General features: G+C 36.6%; 1 protein-coding gene across 2 annotated transcripts in view; it reads left to right on the top strand.

Moving 5' to 3' along the window:
• Positions 1-16362, top strand: part of KIAA1328 (KIAA1328 ortholog) — a 362056-nt gene that overhangs the window by 177118 nt on the left and 168576 nt on the right. The gene's annotated exons all lie outside the window — the stretch shown is intronic.

The following is a 16362-nucleotide window of genomic DNA, read 5'->3' as shown; positions in this document are numbered from 1 at the left end:
TCACTGTTATTTATTATTTATTGATCCCTTCTCTGTTTGTAATTTGTTCTATAAACACTATCTTTTATTAATCCTCAAAATGCTGTAAGTAGTTATTTGTTGTCTCCTTTTCACAAATGATGAAATAGCTTTTCTTTTTTTTTTTTTTTTAAGATTTTATTTGTTTATTTGAGAGAGAGAAACAGCAAGAAAGGGCACACAAGCAGGGGGAGTAGGAGAGGGAGAAACAGGCTTCCCGACGAGCAGGGAGCCCCATGCAGGGCTCGATCCCAGGGCCCTGGGATCATGACCTGAGCCGAAGGCAGATGCTTAACAACTAAGCCACCCAGCCACCCCGAAATAGCTTTTCTAATGCTAAGGAACTTGTCCAAGGTTGCATGGTTAGTGTCAGGCACGCTACCAAACCTTCTCTCTGACTCTAAAATCTATTCTTTTCTTACTTTTCTACCTTGTTAGACTCATACCTATTTTAATAATAACAGCAGCAACAATGATAGATGATATTTACATAGCACTTACCCTGTACCAGATACTGTTAAACTCTTCATATATATTGACATACTTAAGTTTTACCCCTTAATCTTCTGAGGCACCACCATTATCCTCTTTTATGGAGGTCAGGGAGATTAAGTAAGTTCCTCAAAGTCAGTTATTTAAGGCTACAGTGAGAAGAACCAGGATCCTGACACAGTTGTTTGGTTGTTATTGGAGTAGATGAGAATGTTTATGTGTTCTCATTGATTACTGGGTCTCTTAAAAGGGCTCTAAGCTTTAAAAACAGAAAGTAAATACATAATTGGGAAGCTATCAGAAGGTAATATGAGAAATAATCATCTTACCACCCTTAGTATACCAACCCTTACCAAGAAGTGACTACATGCGAGGAAGGGGGCAGGCAGAAGGAGGAGTGCTCTGCGTGTTTGTATTAGAATTCTGATGTTAGCATTTGCAGATTGAGAAAAGCTAAAGAATTTTCTCTGAAGTACCCTCTTTATTTTGCTGTACTCTTTAATGTTTCTGATTCCAAGAGAGGTCATAAGATGTATTTTATCTAGCCTTCACTGTATCAGGAGGCTGAGGGTCAGATTCACTACTTTGGCAAGGTTTTAGGAGAAAATCTATTATGTGTAGAGCTAGACATTTGGATCTGTCAGAACACTGCCTGTGTCTCACTTGGATTTGCTTTCCTGTCTGTGTCTGTGACACTGCAAGATGTTCAAGTGGAAGGAAACCACCCTGAGGCACCTGGTTGATGCTCTGACTTCCCAATATTAAAGTCCTGGCTTAGTCTCATGTTTGTCCCCTTCTCCCTTCATTCCTCACCCAAAAAGTTACTTTAAAAAAAACAACAGTAGAAAATTCTTCAGGAATTATTTTGGTCTTTTTCTCTATAACCAGCATGACCAATTGGCAGCTGACTTCATCAGTTCAGACACTTGGCTATGAAACATTCCTTTTTCATCTTGATGATTGTTTTATATTAACACATATGATTTAGGAAGAAATATGTTTTCTTCTTCATTTTTTGTTTTTTGCTTGTTAAGATTTTGTGGTTTGGTTTATGCAGCTAGTTTCTATAATTTCCATAGAAGTTTATAGTTGCATGACTTTCATCAAAGATATTCTAAAAAGTTTATACTCCTGCTATCATGGGGTAAACCCTGATAGCTTACCTTTTCTGCTGATTAAAACTAAAAACTGGACAAAATGCAAAAGCAGCTAGGTAAGTAAACAAAAGCAGGCAGACAGTGGTGAGAAGTCAAAACTTGGAGAGGCAGTTTGGGGGTAAGTTTCCTACTCTTTGGTTTTTGGTTTGTTTCTTTTCTCTCATGGCTTGGCACTGGCAACTAAAACTCTGATAGAAACTTCATTTTTCTGACCAGAAGAACCAAGGAAATGGGCCCAGCAGTCTAAGAAGTGTGAAGGGAATCCCCTTGTTTTTTTCTCCCTTTCTCTCTTTTCTCCCAGCTTTGCCCCAGACACAGACCAGTTGCCCAGCTGCAGCTGCAGCTGCCCTGCCTTTGTTGCCAGAGGAACTAGGAAAAGAGGCCCCTCTGAGCCAAAGAGCATGAGGAACACCTCAAAAAAGAGAGATCAGGTTAAGAGTGTCCCTTCATTTTGTATATGACCAGCATCAGAACTATGACCCACAGCAGCATACCAAAGGCTCTGAGAACTGAACTTAAATTAGAACCACTGCTCAGAGAATGAAAGAACTTGCAGTCTGAACCTCAGATTTACCTACTAAAACAAATTCTCTAGCAGATTATAGCAGGTCACAGGACTCAAAGTCAACACAATATAACATTTAAAATGTCCATGATATAACTCAAAACAATGCTACCTACAAAAAAAAAAAAAAAAAGAAGGAGGAGAAGAAAATTATAACCATTTCTCAAGGGAGAAGACAAGTCAACAGATGTCAACCCCAAGGCCACCCGGATGTTGGAATTACCAGGTAAAGACTTTAATGCAGCTATTATACCAATTCTCCATAGCATAAAGGTAAACATGCTTGAAATGAATGGATAGAAGGTCTCAGTGGAGAAATAGAAACTATTAAAGAGAAACAAACAGAAAGTTTAGAACCTAAAAGTATAATATCTAAAAAAATTTGCTGGGTGGGCTTATCAGCATAATGGAGTGACAGGAGAAGTCAGTAAACTTGAAGATAGATCAATAGAAATTATTCAGTCTTTTTTTTTTTTTAAAGATTTTTAAATTTATTTGACAGAGACACAGCAAGAGAGGGAACACAAGCAGGGGGAGTGGGAGAGGGAGAAGCAGGCTTCCCGCCGAGCAGGGAGACTGATGCGGGGCTTGATGCCAGGACTCTGGGATCATGACCTGAGCCGACGGCAGACACTTAACGACTGAGCCACCCAGACATCCTGAAATTATTCAGTCTTAAGAAGAGAAAGAAAAAATAGATTAGGAAAAAATGAACAGAGTCTTAAGGACCTAACTTTTATATCATTTGAGTACCAGAAGGAAGAAAAAGAGATTACATACAAAGAACCAGGAAAGAATAACCAATTCATAAGGGGAAAAGCAGTCTCTACCAAAAAGAGTTAAGTCTTTTGTAAGATACAAATTAGGGTAAAATTTCTTTTTAAAATCTTGAGAGCCTTTGCAAGGGTATACTCAAGAATGTTAGTTTAAAGAGCAAGTCTTGGGGCGCATGGGTGGTTCAGTTGGTTAAGCATTTTCCTTCGGCTTAGGTTATGATCCCAGGGTCCTGGGGTTGAGCCCCACATCAGGCTCCCTGCTCAGTGGGGAGCCTGCTTCTTCCTCTCCCTTTCCCTTTGTGTGCTCAGTCTCTCTATCCCTCTTTCTCTCAAATAAATAAATAAATCTTAAAGAGCAAGTCTTAGGGCCCCCCCTGGCTGGTTCAGTCTGTAGAGCGTGGGACTCTTGATCTTGGGGTTGTGAGTTCGAGCCCCACAATGGGTGTAGAGATTACTTAAAAATAAAATCTGAAAAAAAAGAAAGAGCAGGTTTTAGTCATTGAAAAGAATAAGGAAAATCTTACCATGTTATATCTGGGCAAAGAGGCATTTTAAAGAAAATATACTTGGTGTGTAGAGGAGTATAAAATCTGGCAAACAGAATTGCTGGGCTACTCTCATACATTGGCCTATTATTGAAAGGCTAAAGATGTCTTAAAGGAAGTTGAAAACATTTTGTGGGTTTCTTTAATGAGGTACTTTTCAGCCACTTCTATAATGTATTTCATTCTGGCACCAACATTTGGTCACATTAATTTCTGCTAGGTCTGCAGTTACCTTGGGTCACATAGGGATTTAACTGCTTTAGTCCCCATTGCCTGGGGTTGCAGATCCACTAAAGAGAAAGTGATAGAGGTAAGCAATGTATAGACTGTGGAAGAATAAGAGGTAATGTTGGTTCAGCTCTTTGGGATCCTTTTCTGGTTATGGGGCAATATCAAAGCTAAGACACTATCTCCAGCCTTAGAACTCATTTAAAATGATGTTGTCATTAGAGATTATGCCACACAAAGAACTCAGGATCTAAAACTGTTTGTTTTGACCTAAAAGGGTAGAGGCATAGCAGTAATTGACGGAAACAAAAAATGGAAAATTCAACATAAAAAATTCCCTAACCATGAAATTGCCTCTTGCTCTCGCAGAAGTGGTATTTCTTTGCTATATACATGCTGGTTCTAGCTGTCACAGAGCAATGCCATATTCATCTGAATTATGGGGGCCCTACAAGTAGCCTTTTGTGGAATATAAGAAGCTTAGCACACCTGTACATTTGCACCTGTGACATCTGGTTCTCAATCTAGCATTTTAGGCATGAAAAACACCCCCTCAGTCTTCTAATCCGTTCCCTTATGATTATAGGAAATCATGTATTAGTAAAAGATATAGATTCTGCCTTAAATGTTTTCAGTCTAATGAAGCTAACAGTAAACATACACTTGATCTGTCCACTAACATCTCAAATTTAGCATGACTAAAATTGAACTCTTGATTTCTTTTCTAAAGTGTAACTTCCTCATCTATCCAGCTCAGTAAATGGCACTCCCATTCTTTTTGTTTCTCTGGAATACATCTTTGGAGTCATAATTGATATCTCTCTCTCTTCTGCTCATCCCCAGATCCAATCCATCATCAAATCCAGCCCATTCTTATTTCTCAATATATCCCAACTCTTACCATTTCTTATCACCTTCACTGCTGTCACCCTAGGCCAAGTCCATATTTCACCCGGACTGCCTTCTAGATTTTTACCCAAGGAAAATGTAAGTCTGTATTCACATGGAAACATATGTGAATGCTGGCAGTGGCTTTATTCATATTCACTAAAAACCAGAAACAATACAAATAAGCTTACTTGGCAAAAAAAAAAAAAGGAACAGACTATTGATGTACACACTACCTACATGAATCTCAAGTGCATTATTGCTAAGCAAGAAAAGCCAGACTCAAAAGACCATATACTGTATGAGTCGAATTCTGTGACATTCTAGGAAAGGAAAACTAGAGATAGAAATAAATCAGAGTCTGAGATTGGAGGGAAAGCTTGACCACAAATCATGGGAAATTTTGTGGTATGATAGAACTATCTTGATTATTATGATGATTACCCAACTGCATTCATTTCTCAAAACTTGAAGAGCTGTATACTTAAGAAGGGTGATTCTTATGATGTATAAACTGTAGTAATTTTTTAAAAAGAAAAGTGAATGCATTGTTACTACAGTTGACTCTTGAACAATGTGGGGGCTAGGGGTGCCAACTCCCTGCACAGTTGGAAATCTGCATATAACTTTTGACTCCCCAAAAACTTAACTACTAATAGCCTACTGTTGACCAGAAGCCTTACTGATAACATAAACAGTCATTTAACACATACTTTGTAGATGTATTACATATTGTATTCTTACAATAAAGGAAGATAGAAGAAAATGTTATTAAGAAAATCATAAATAAGAGAAAATATTTACAGTACTGTACTGTATTTATTGAAAAAATCCACGTATAAGTGGACCCACACAGTTCAAACCCATGTTGTTCCAGGGTCAGCTGTAATAGCAAAAAACTGTCCATCAGGTTTGGGAACAGAAACCACTCTAGATCTTTTAAGCATGAAGAAATTTAATATTAGGAATAAAAGCATTGAAAGGGCTGAAGAGGCAGATTTTATGTTGGACTTCCAGCAGTGTCTTCAAAACAATATAGAATTAATATACTTGGGGAGTAAGGTGCTGAGACCATCTCTGGAGCTATGCTTCAGAGGTCTGTGGGCACCCAGGAAACTACAGAATAGACCCCCATTAGTGAGATCTCAGGGTTAGGAAGCCAGATCAACAAGTCATTGGTGCTTCTGCTCCTGCCACAACTGCTGCTTCTTACCCAGAAAACTGAAAATTATTCCCTGAGATGCTATTGCTGGAGAGAATTCTCGTGTTCTCACCATTGTCCTTGGCAGCAAAGACAGACAAAAGGAGACCTCCAAAATCATGTGACATAGGCTAAACCTAATAGACATCCAGAGCCCTGGCTGCAAGGGAGTCTGGAATATGTGATTTGTAGCTTCCCAAATCTTACACTTAAATGCAGGGTGGCATGAGCCATGCCTCATTAATCAACACAATACCCAAATTTCCATCAATAAGAGACTGCTGAATAAATTAGGGTTTGTTATACAGTAATAGGTGAAGGGTTTACCCAGGTTATTCGGTAAACTGGGATATAATTGTACTCTTGAGTATTGGTTAATAAATTCAGCTTATTTAAATGTTGAACTCGTAAATCTAGTTTATACCAAAGCAAATATCTATATTATGGTTTCTGTAATACTGCTTTTAAACTTGTGCTACAAACATAACTATTTCTTGAAAATAGTTAAATGCTTTTCTTTTGCAAAATTAGCCTGAAAGATTACAGCACTACACGTCCCGATATCCAGAATGCTATACATAAATTTAGACAAGAATTTTTCTAAATGGTAAATAATATAAAAGATACCTTTAACAGCTTTCTGTGTCAGGGAAACCAGCTACAGATAAACAAGTTTATATAGAACCAGTGGCAAATATAGTGGAACATAACCTTACCTCTTGGCTATGAAGTCCAAATGTTGCCTTCCAAATGGTATTTGGATCACCTTTCTAAAAGGGATGACCTTTTAGATGACCTGGGTGCATCCTTTCACATATCATCTGCTGGAAATAGTTGGTGTATTTCCATGCTCCTGGGTGTACATACTCACATAGGAATGGCTTTGAGTAAAACTGAAGCTACCAGAGTATGATAGTTTGTGAACACAAGTCTTGCATTAAGTTCTGTCCTCTCTCACCCCCACCAAATAAAGTTCAACTTAAAAGTATTTTTAAATAAAAAATAAACTATTTTAAAGGGTACAAACAATGAGATTAGAGCAAATTGCCTGAGCAGCTAAATGGCCAGACTTCCTCTAACAGATTTTAATTACTTTTATAGTTTTTCCCAAATGAAGACTCACAATGGCTATTTTAAGTAACTACAGCAGCTCTTCCATCTTCATTTCAAGCTTCAGACCCTAAACAAAGCATGAAGCTGAGCAGTGCACTGTTTAATTTTCAAATTGGATTTTTCATTATGTTTTATGATAACTTTTTATTTTTATCAAGTTGCATCTCAGCCTTCTGTTTAGACTCAAGAAGATTTATGGCAAATGATCTGGGTGCTTATTTGGACAAACAAATGCAATAAATCAGTTTACTGTTTCAATAAAATGTTATTAATAGAACACATTATTCTGTTCAATATTATGTTATCTTTAAAATTAAGCAGAACATTAGTGGCAATGAAACTAGTTTCAATCAATACATTCCTGTAATGAAACCTATTGTATAAAAACTTTTCTTTTTAAGGAGGAAAAATGTCTTTAGCACAACTACCAGCTTCTGACTCTTGAGATGGCATCTCACAGCCTCTAAAATTTATTGGTAGGATTTCTTTGTGTTTGTTTTGGTGTTAAGAAGATAGTTTTTTGAAAGTTACCTTGTGGCAGTTAGAGCATGAATGGTCCTTAAATGATTTTTTTTTTAATGAAGAATTTAGTTGGCACTTGACCTGGCAGAGACCCAAGCATGTGCCCCAATGAAATTGAGGTTAGAGAGGATTTTAAGAAAGGCAGAGCTGCTGGTGACACCCAGCAGTATTAGAATTGCCAATTTCTCTTCTGATCGTATAGAATTTCTACTCATATCGAATGAAAAATGTATAATGGATGAAAAAATGAGTAATATTCAGATAAGAAGGATGTAGATTTTAACGTTTCAAAATTCATGTAATAATGAGAATTTCCTGGGATTAGAGAGCTGATGTAGACCCTCAATTACCCACTATACACCCAATGGAAATTTTAGAATGATGGTTTTAAAATTAAAGGTGGCTGAAGTCCCAGGATGGTATTGCAGTCTGAGAGACCTACACTGAACAGGCAGGCAGATGTTTGAGTTGCTGTTTTAGAGAGCAGTGTGCCTGTAGAGAAGGCTGCTATTTAATAATACAACGTGGAAATTAAAGACTTTAGGATGTTAAATTGCATACACTCTGTGGTGAAAAACTCTTAAAAAATACTTTATGGATAATTTTGCTTGGTACACTGTATTGTCACATGGCAGTTTAAGGAATCTGGAGACTTGTCAGAGTCCCAAATTTACTCCTTTATTTCTGCCATTTTGTATTTTTAATCTGAATGTAATAAATAGAGATGTTATCTAACTGTGGTTTTGTTTTCATTAAATTGTTAAGAAATCGTTGCTTTGAGAGATGAGAGTTATATTAAGATGAACAAATATTTATGAAAATCTAAGCCATCAAATATATTCTGTTGACTTAAGATAAAGTTTCCACAGCCCATCAGGCAAATAATTTGAGTATATTGTTTTGCAATTCTGGTAGGTAGCAAGTGAGCTCTGCACTCATTGAATACTGCAGCTAAACTTTATAGCCACACTCTCCTCCTGTAGTTCAAATGAAGATGATTGGTATTTTTTTCACACCAGTAGGAGACTGCTTAAAATCTGCATTGGAGTGAAGCATAAAATAGCAGAAGAGTTGATTCTAGTTTTTATTTCTCTTTTTAAGTGTTACATTTCTGAAGGAAGATTCATTTTTATGTTATGTCTGTGAACACCTGTGAAGCATTGTGTGTAATTGGTCTACAGTTGACGATGATTATATGTGGACTCTTTGGCAGCGGGTAGCAAGGAGCAACTGACCATTTTGTTATCACTGCAATGTTTTTTTCTTCTTTTTTCATTTTTCTGCAATATCTTAACATTGTCCATGTTTATAAGGGATATTTATATATACTTTTCTTTTCTAGTAATAGTTTTGTCTGGTCTTGGTATTAGAGTAATTCTGGCTTCATTAAATGAATTGAAAGTTGTTTCTTTTTCTTTTTTCTATCTTTGCATTATTGTTGTTGCTTAATGACTCAAAGAATTCACCAGTGATGTCATCAGGAATGGAGTTTTCTTTGTGGTGATGTTTTTAATTTACTTCAATTTCTTTCATTGACATGAAGGTATTAAAATTTTTTCTTTTGCCTTCAGTGAGTTTTGGTAATTTCAAGAAATGTGTCCATTTCATTTAAGTTGTCATATATATAGCATAAGGTTGTTCATAATATGACTTTATTAACTGCTAATATCTGTGGCATCTATATCTGTGTGCTCCTTTTTCATTTTCTATTTTGATGATTGTATCTTAATGATTAATCTTATTGAGTTCTTTAGCAAAGCAACTTTGTTATCAGTTTTCTTTATTGTTTGTTTTCTATATTATTTATTTCTGGCCTTATGTTTAGTTTTCCTTCCTTCTACTTATTTGTTTTATTTTTTTTAAGATTTTATTTATTTATTTGACAGAGTGAGAGAGAGCACAAGCAGAGGGAGAGCAGCAGGCAGAGGGAGAAGCAGACTCCCTGCTGAGCAGGGAGCCTGCTGTGGGACTCAATCCCAGGACCCTGAGATCATGACCTGAGCCAAAGGCAGACGCTTAACTGACTGAGCCACCCAGGTGCCCCTACTTATTTCAGTTTTAATTTGCAGTTTTTTCTAAGTTAAATACCCCAAGATGGGTATTTAACTCATTGGTTTGGAATTTTATTCTTTTCTTTTTTTTTTTTATTATGTTATGTTAGTCACCATACATTACATCATTAGTTTTTGATGTAATGTTCCATGATTCATTGTTTGCGTATAACACCCAGTGCTCCATGCAGAACATGCCCTCTTTAATACCCATCACCAGGCTAACCCATCCTCCCACCCCGCTCCTCTCTGGAACCCTCATTTTGTTTCTCAGAGTCCATCGTCTCTCATGGTTCGTCTCCCCCTCCGATTTCCCCCCGCTTCATTTTTCCCTTCCTGCTATCTTCTTCTTCTTTTTTTTTTATAATGAATTATTTGTTTCAGAGGTACAGGTCTGTGATTCAACAGTCTTACACAATTCACAGCGCTCACCATAGCACATACCCTCCCCAGTATCTATCACCCAGCCACCCCATCCCTCCCACAGCCCACCACTCCAGCATATTCTTTTCTAATATAACCATTTGAAGTTATAAATTTCCCTCTGAGAACTCTATCTGCATCCCATACATTTTTATGTTGTTTTTGTTTTCATTTCAAAATACCTTCTAATTTGTGATTTCCTCTTTGAACAGTTTACATTTATAAGATTCTTAATCTCAAATGTTTATAGACTTCTCAGATATGTCACTTATTTCTAATTTAATTCCCTTGTGTTAGAAGATGTACTCTCAGGGAGCCTGGGTGACTCAATCAGTTAAGCGTCAGACTCTTGGTTTTGGCTCAGATCATGATCTCAGAATCATGAGATTGAGCCCAGCTTTGGGCTCTGTGCTGAGCATGGAGCCTGCTTAAGATTCTCTCTCTCCCTACCCACCCCACCCCCCAAAAATGAAAAAAATAAAAGAAGGAAAAGAAAATGTACTCTCCACAATTTTAACACCTTGAAATTATTGAGACTTGTTTTATATGCTATGATATGGCCTATGTTGGTAAATACTTCATCTACATCTAATAATAATGTAATCTGCAATTACTGAATGAAGTGTTCCATATATATCAATAGGGTCAATTTGTTTATAGTTTTATCTTCTATATAGCTGTTGATTTTTTGGTCTACCTTTTCCATCAGTTACTAAGAGAGGACTTTAAAAGTTACTAGTATGGGGGCACCTGGATGGCCCAGTCAGTTGGGCGTGGGACTCTTGGTTTCTGCTCAGGTCGTGATCTCATGGGTAATAGGATCAAGCCCCGCATTGGGCTCCACGCTTGGGGGAGTCTGCTTGGGGATTCTCTCCCTCTGCCCCTCTGCCCTATATTCTCTGTCTCTGTCTCTGTCTCAAATAAATGGATAAATCTTAAAAAAAAAAAAGTTTAAAAAAAGCTCCAAATATGATTGTGAGTGTGTTTATTTTTCCCTTCATTTTTTTCCCTTCATGTATTTTGAATTTCAGTTATTAGATGCCTTTACATTTGAGATTGTAATGTGTTCTTGGTGCATTAACTTCTTTCATTTTGAAATATGCCTCTTTATCCCTGGTATTATTACTTGTTCTGAAGTATACATTCTATGATACTAATATAGCCACTCCAGCATTCTTGTAATTTGTATTTTTAGATTATATCCTATTTTCATCCTTCAACTTTTACCCTATCTTTGTCTTTATAATTTAAGTATAGTTCTCAAAAATAGCATATCTTTGGGTTTTCGTTTATAATCCTATCTGACAACCTCTGGCTTTTTATTGGCCTATTTGGATCCTTTACACTTGGTGCACTTATCAACATAGTTGGGTTTAACCTGCCATCTTGTCATTTTTTTTCCTATTTTCCAACCAGTTTTTCAGTTTTTCCTGACTTTTGATTAAACAGTTTTAGTGTTTATTATCTCTTTTTGGGGCTCTTTTTCTTTGTTTTATTTTTAGTAGTTTCTCTAGGGTTTGCAGTATGCATCTTTACAAGTATGTTTTCAAATGATAATTTACCATGCATGATGTACAGTGTATAACCTTACAACAGAATGCTTCCATTTCCCCCCTTCCTTCCTTTCTGCTACTGCTGTCATATATTTACATGTTAGAAACTACACATTTTTTGTTATTATTGCACTAGACAGTTTATTATCTTTTAAGTAAATTTTAAATATGAAAATATTTATGAAAAATATTGCTTATATTTCTGTTTCTGGAAGTGTACATTTGTTTGTGTAAATCCCAAGTTTCCATCTAGTATCATTTTATTTATCCCTGAAAATTGTTTGTTTATGGTCATGCAGGTTTGCTGGCAATAAATTATTTTTTGTTTGCCTGAAAATATCTCTCACATTCAATTTTTAAATTGAAAATTTTGTTTCAGTTGCTCTATTTAAAAATTTCATTGGTTTTAGTCCTTTCTTCTCTGAGACTCTGTTCTACAACATCTGGCTACCTCAATCTCCCTGAACTCTGATTTCTGTCTCTGTAATTCAAGACTTTTGTGTTCTGCTTAGGATGACTTTCTCTGCACCATAGTCTGGAACATTTGTCCAAATGGAATCTAGGGGCAATGTAGGCTCATTTGTTTGCCTTATTCTTGTACCTGCACCACCTGTTTTCCAGTGTCTGAAAATGGTGGTTTTATATATTTGTCCAGTTTTCAAGTCTACAGTAGGCAGGTAAGTATATTCCCTGTTACTCCAAAATACCCCCAAATGGAAATTCTTATTGAAACTAAATTTTAAATGTAGTTGTTAGGTTTTAGCATACAAATTTAGTGATATTCTTAGGAAAACAAAGAGGCTTTATGGAGGGATAAAGTGTATCATGAGCTTAATAAATGCATAGTAACAAAAACTTGTAGGAGATACAGTAATGAATGTTTTTCTGCTCTTTTTTTGTTTGTTTTGCTTTGTTTTTGTTTTTTGTTTTGTTTTTCTGCTCTTCTAAAGAAGGCAAAATATAACTTCATGGGCCAAAAAAAAAAAAAAATACCTAAATGAGAAAATTTAAGGGAAGAGAAGCTACATTTTTGTCAGATTTATTGTAACTTGTAATTAAAGGAAGCCCAAATTGATGTTGTAAAGAGCACTTAGTTTGAGGGCCCAAAGTAATAAAAAGGAAATAAAGATTTAAATAAGAACTGCAGAAATAAAGATATTTCCTTTAGTCTTGGCTTCCAGGCTGAGAAGCAAACTCCATGGTTTTGTTGGTTGAGCATCTGCTGCCCCCTCAGGTCATGGTCTCTAAGCGTTGGGTCAGGCTTCCTGCTCAGGGGGGCTCTGCTTCTCCCTCTCCCTCTTCTCCTCCCCCACTTGTTCTCTCGCTCTCTTTCTTGCTCTCTCTCTCTCTCAAAATCCTTAAAAGGGGGAGGGTACTTTGAGCAAGTCTTTTAGGTTCATTCACATTTCCTTATATGAATTGAATTTAACTCTTAATAAAAATAAACCTTTACTTCATCCAATAAAAGATGCTCTCCTCAGGTATATCTTGTGTTCCTTCTTTATGATGCAGTGCTTTGTAAAAATCTGATACTACCCTGAATAGAGAAATGAAAAGTAGTTGCTCATAGGTTAATAATCCTCAGCATCCCAAAGGTTTTCATGTGCTCTTGTCATAAATACATTTGGTTTTAAAATAAAAGCAAATTCACATAAACTAGGAAGCAGAAAATTTCATCAACATTGTTGAACAAAATTGCTGCATGAGGTACATCTGGTACTGTGCAGGACTAAAAGATACTTTGAAAAGTAATGGATATAAAATGTGAATAGAGGGAAAAGCAAAAGAAGTAAAAAGAACTCCAAATGTATTTTTCTTTTATTAGTTACATATATATCCACCATCAGAGACCTTTAGGGAAAAGATAACTGATGGACAGGAGGTACTTAATATAATGGGAAAGAATTATTTGTTCCAGTATTCACAAAAGGACAATCAGTGGTAAGTGTTTGGATATAGACCAGACATAAAGGAGGAGGCCAGAGAGGGAAAGGAAATTGTATTCAGCCCATCGTGTGACATAAGGAAATGAAAACATCTGAACTGAAGACTCCCCAAAGCCAGACAGAATCCATCTGTGAAGTCAGGAGGCATTTGCTAATGCAGTGGTTCTCAAAATGTGTTTCCCAGATCAGGAGCAGCAACATCACTTGGGCCCTTTTTTAAAAATGCATATCCTCAGGCCCAACCCACACTTACTAAATTAGAACCTCCAGCATTGGGGCCCAGAAATTTGTATTTTAACAAGTCCTACAGGTGATTCCTATGAACACTAAAGTTAGAGAACCTTTGTGCTAGAGTAATGGAAATAAATGTCATCTGTTGATCAAACTGCTGGTAAGCCCTATCACATGCAGAGTTTTATGAATACATTTCCCCCAATTATCTTCTTAGTACAGATAGGTTAGACATATTATCTATATGAAGAAATGATCAGTGTGCTCAGTCACACAAGTGCTAGAAAGCAAGAGTCTTTGAGATAGAAAATGAACAAAATCCATCCTCAGGTTTACCAGTCTCTTCCTTTGTCATCAGTTTCGTCCATTGTTTTGTGATATGCTTTTCTGCAATTTTCTGTGTTGATAAAAGTATTTAAATTAATTTTGGCTTAGAGATAAATACGCTATTTTTAGTACGAAAAAATGAGTCCTTTAAGCTTAAACTAGTTTTTAAAAGCCAGTTTGAAATGTATGAAGTGATTTTTTTTTTTTTTTTTTTTTTTTGCCATATTGCTTTTCCTGGTTGAAATGCTGCTCTTCCTTTCCTCCCTCCGCTGGTCCCCTCACTCCCCTCTGTTCCTCTTCCTTCTCCGGGACACCTCAGCTCTCTCCCCTTGCCTTCTCTTAAAGTGTGCCTTGAGAGAAGACAGAATCTGTGTTTAGAGTCAGATTTGGGCTTATGAATGTTAGGAAGGTCTTATGTTAATGGCTGCTTCTGTTTTCCCAATAATGCCAAAAACCTTGTGACCCTGTTTTGTAAGCATCTGATGGCACATGTGCTTGATGCTGCCTAGTAACTTTCCTCAGAAAGCCGCTCTGTGAAGGAAACCACACTTGGTTGGAGTGGTTTCTGGAGAGCACTGAAAGATAACATTGTTTGTGACCATTAAGTAAAATGCCTTTCTTGTGCACTTAAGTAAGCTGATTTAGCAGACTTTCATAGCCAAGCCACTAAGCATTTATAATTGTTTATATTTCCAAGAAACGTAGTAAATCTCTGATGGATTTGCAACTGTAGTGTACACTGGACACTCTCAACCAACCTGGAAAAGTATTAACTGGGAGAGGAATTCTAACAGTGATTATAGGATTAATACTGTCTTAGTGAGGCAAGATTTCTAACACTTCTTGGGAAGAAGCATTGCCCTGTCCTCTCTGTAAGAGAAAGTTTTGTTCACAGATTAATCAAAAGCATGCTGACTGTAGTGTCATTTAAATCACTAGATGATTAGGATTTAGCTAATAAGCCTGACAGACCCTGGATGCTGTCTATGCCTATTGAAGTTGTGCCAGTCTTTCTAGGTGAGACTGATTGGTGGAAGCCTTTTACATACAATTCATTTGGACACATCAACCATGTTGAACAGATGCTGACATCTTGGCATGCACAGATATTCCATACAATTTGAGTTGATTAGTTCTTGTTGAAACATGCAGAAACACGAAGACTGTTGCCAGTATGCCAGTCCATGCTCACAGGCACCTGCTCTTTCTGTCTGGAGTCATTGCCTAGGCCGGTCTCCAGTTTCAATGCCTGAGTCCACCCTCCTTCCCACATAAAAAGTGCCATCACAATTCAGGTTTATGTTGTTGCTGCCACACGTCCCCCTGCCCTTTTCCCCACAGTAGCATTTAGGACAGTCTTCTGTGAGCAGGGCTTCTCCTAGTTTCTAGATTTAGCCTGGATTAAAGAGCTAATTTATTTCTGTTAGCTCTTTAGGCCATTGCAAGTAATAAAAAGCTTAAATAATCATCCTAATCATGACTTCAGCCAAAACATGTCCAAAAATTATACAGTATACAATACCTCATAATGATTTGCAGACCCTAGTAAAACCATATAGTATAAATATTGTTGCAATAATTTTTCATTTGAATTTTCATCATGACTCCCTCTTAGTGAAGAAAGCGACAACTTATGGCACACTATTTGAAATGCTGATAGTTCTGTTGTCATTGTAGTTAGCTTTATCCCTTTCCACCTGTTTCTTACCAACTATATTATTCACTATTTGTATATTGTCATAAGTATATAGGTTTTGTGCAATAAATCTCCCCAAATCAAATTACTTTTCAGCCAATAGTCTCTAAAGGCCCACCTGAAACAAGATAAAGTTGAAGTGTGACTCTCCCATGTTAAAAACAAATAGCCTATCATAGCAGAAATCTTGAGGCAAATAACAGAGGTAGAAGGGATTCCTTTAGTCTCTATCATTCATCCTAATTATTACTCAACAAATAGCCCTATTTTTATTGTCTTTATTTGACTTTTACAAATAACCTTATAATTTATTTGTTTACTTGTTTGTCTCTTTCTACTAGAATATGGGTTTTCATTAGAGCAGAGTTTTTAAAAATTTTATTTTTTATTTTTTAAATTTCAGTATTATTAAAGTAGTCATATTAATTTCAGTTGTACAATATATTGATTCAATAATTTTGTACATCACTCAGTGCTCATCATGATAAACGTACTCTTAATCCCCTTCACCTATTTCACCCATTCCTCCTACCCACCTCACCTCTGGTAACCACCAGTTTGTTCTCTATATCTAAGAGTCAGGGGGTTTTTTGTCTTGTTTTTCCTTGTTCATTTGTTTTGTTTCTTAAG

This window comes from Eumetopias jubatus, unplaced genomic scaffold, assembly GCF_037043125.1.
Source record: "Eumetopias jubatus isolate StellerSeaLion01/CBP00866 unplaced genomic scaffold, mEumJub1_p1.0 scaffold_16, whole genome shotgun sequence".
Taxonomy (NCBI): domain Eukaryota; kingdom Metazoa; phylum Chordata; class Mammalia; order Carnivora; family Otariidae; genus Eumetopias; species Eumetopias jubatus.
Note: the sequence above shows the minus strand (reverse complement) of the source record. Positions and strands in the feature narration are given on the sequence as shown.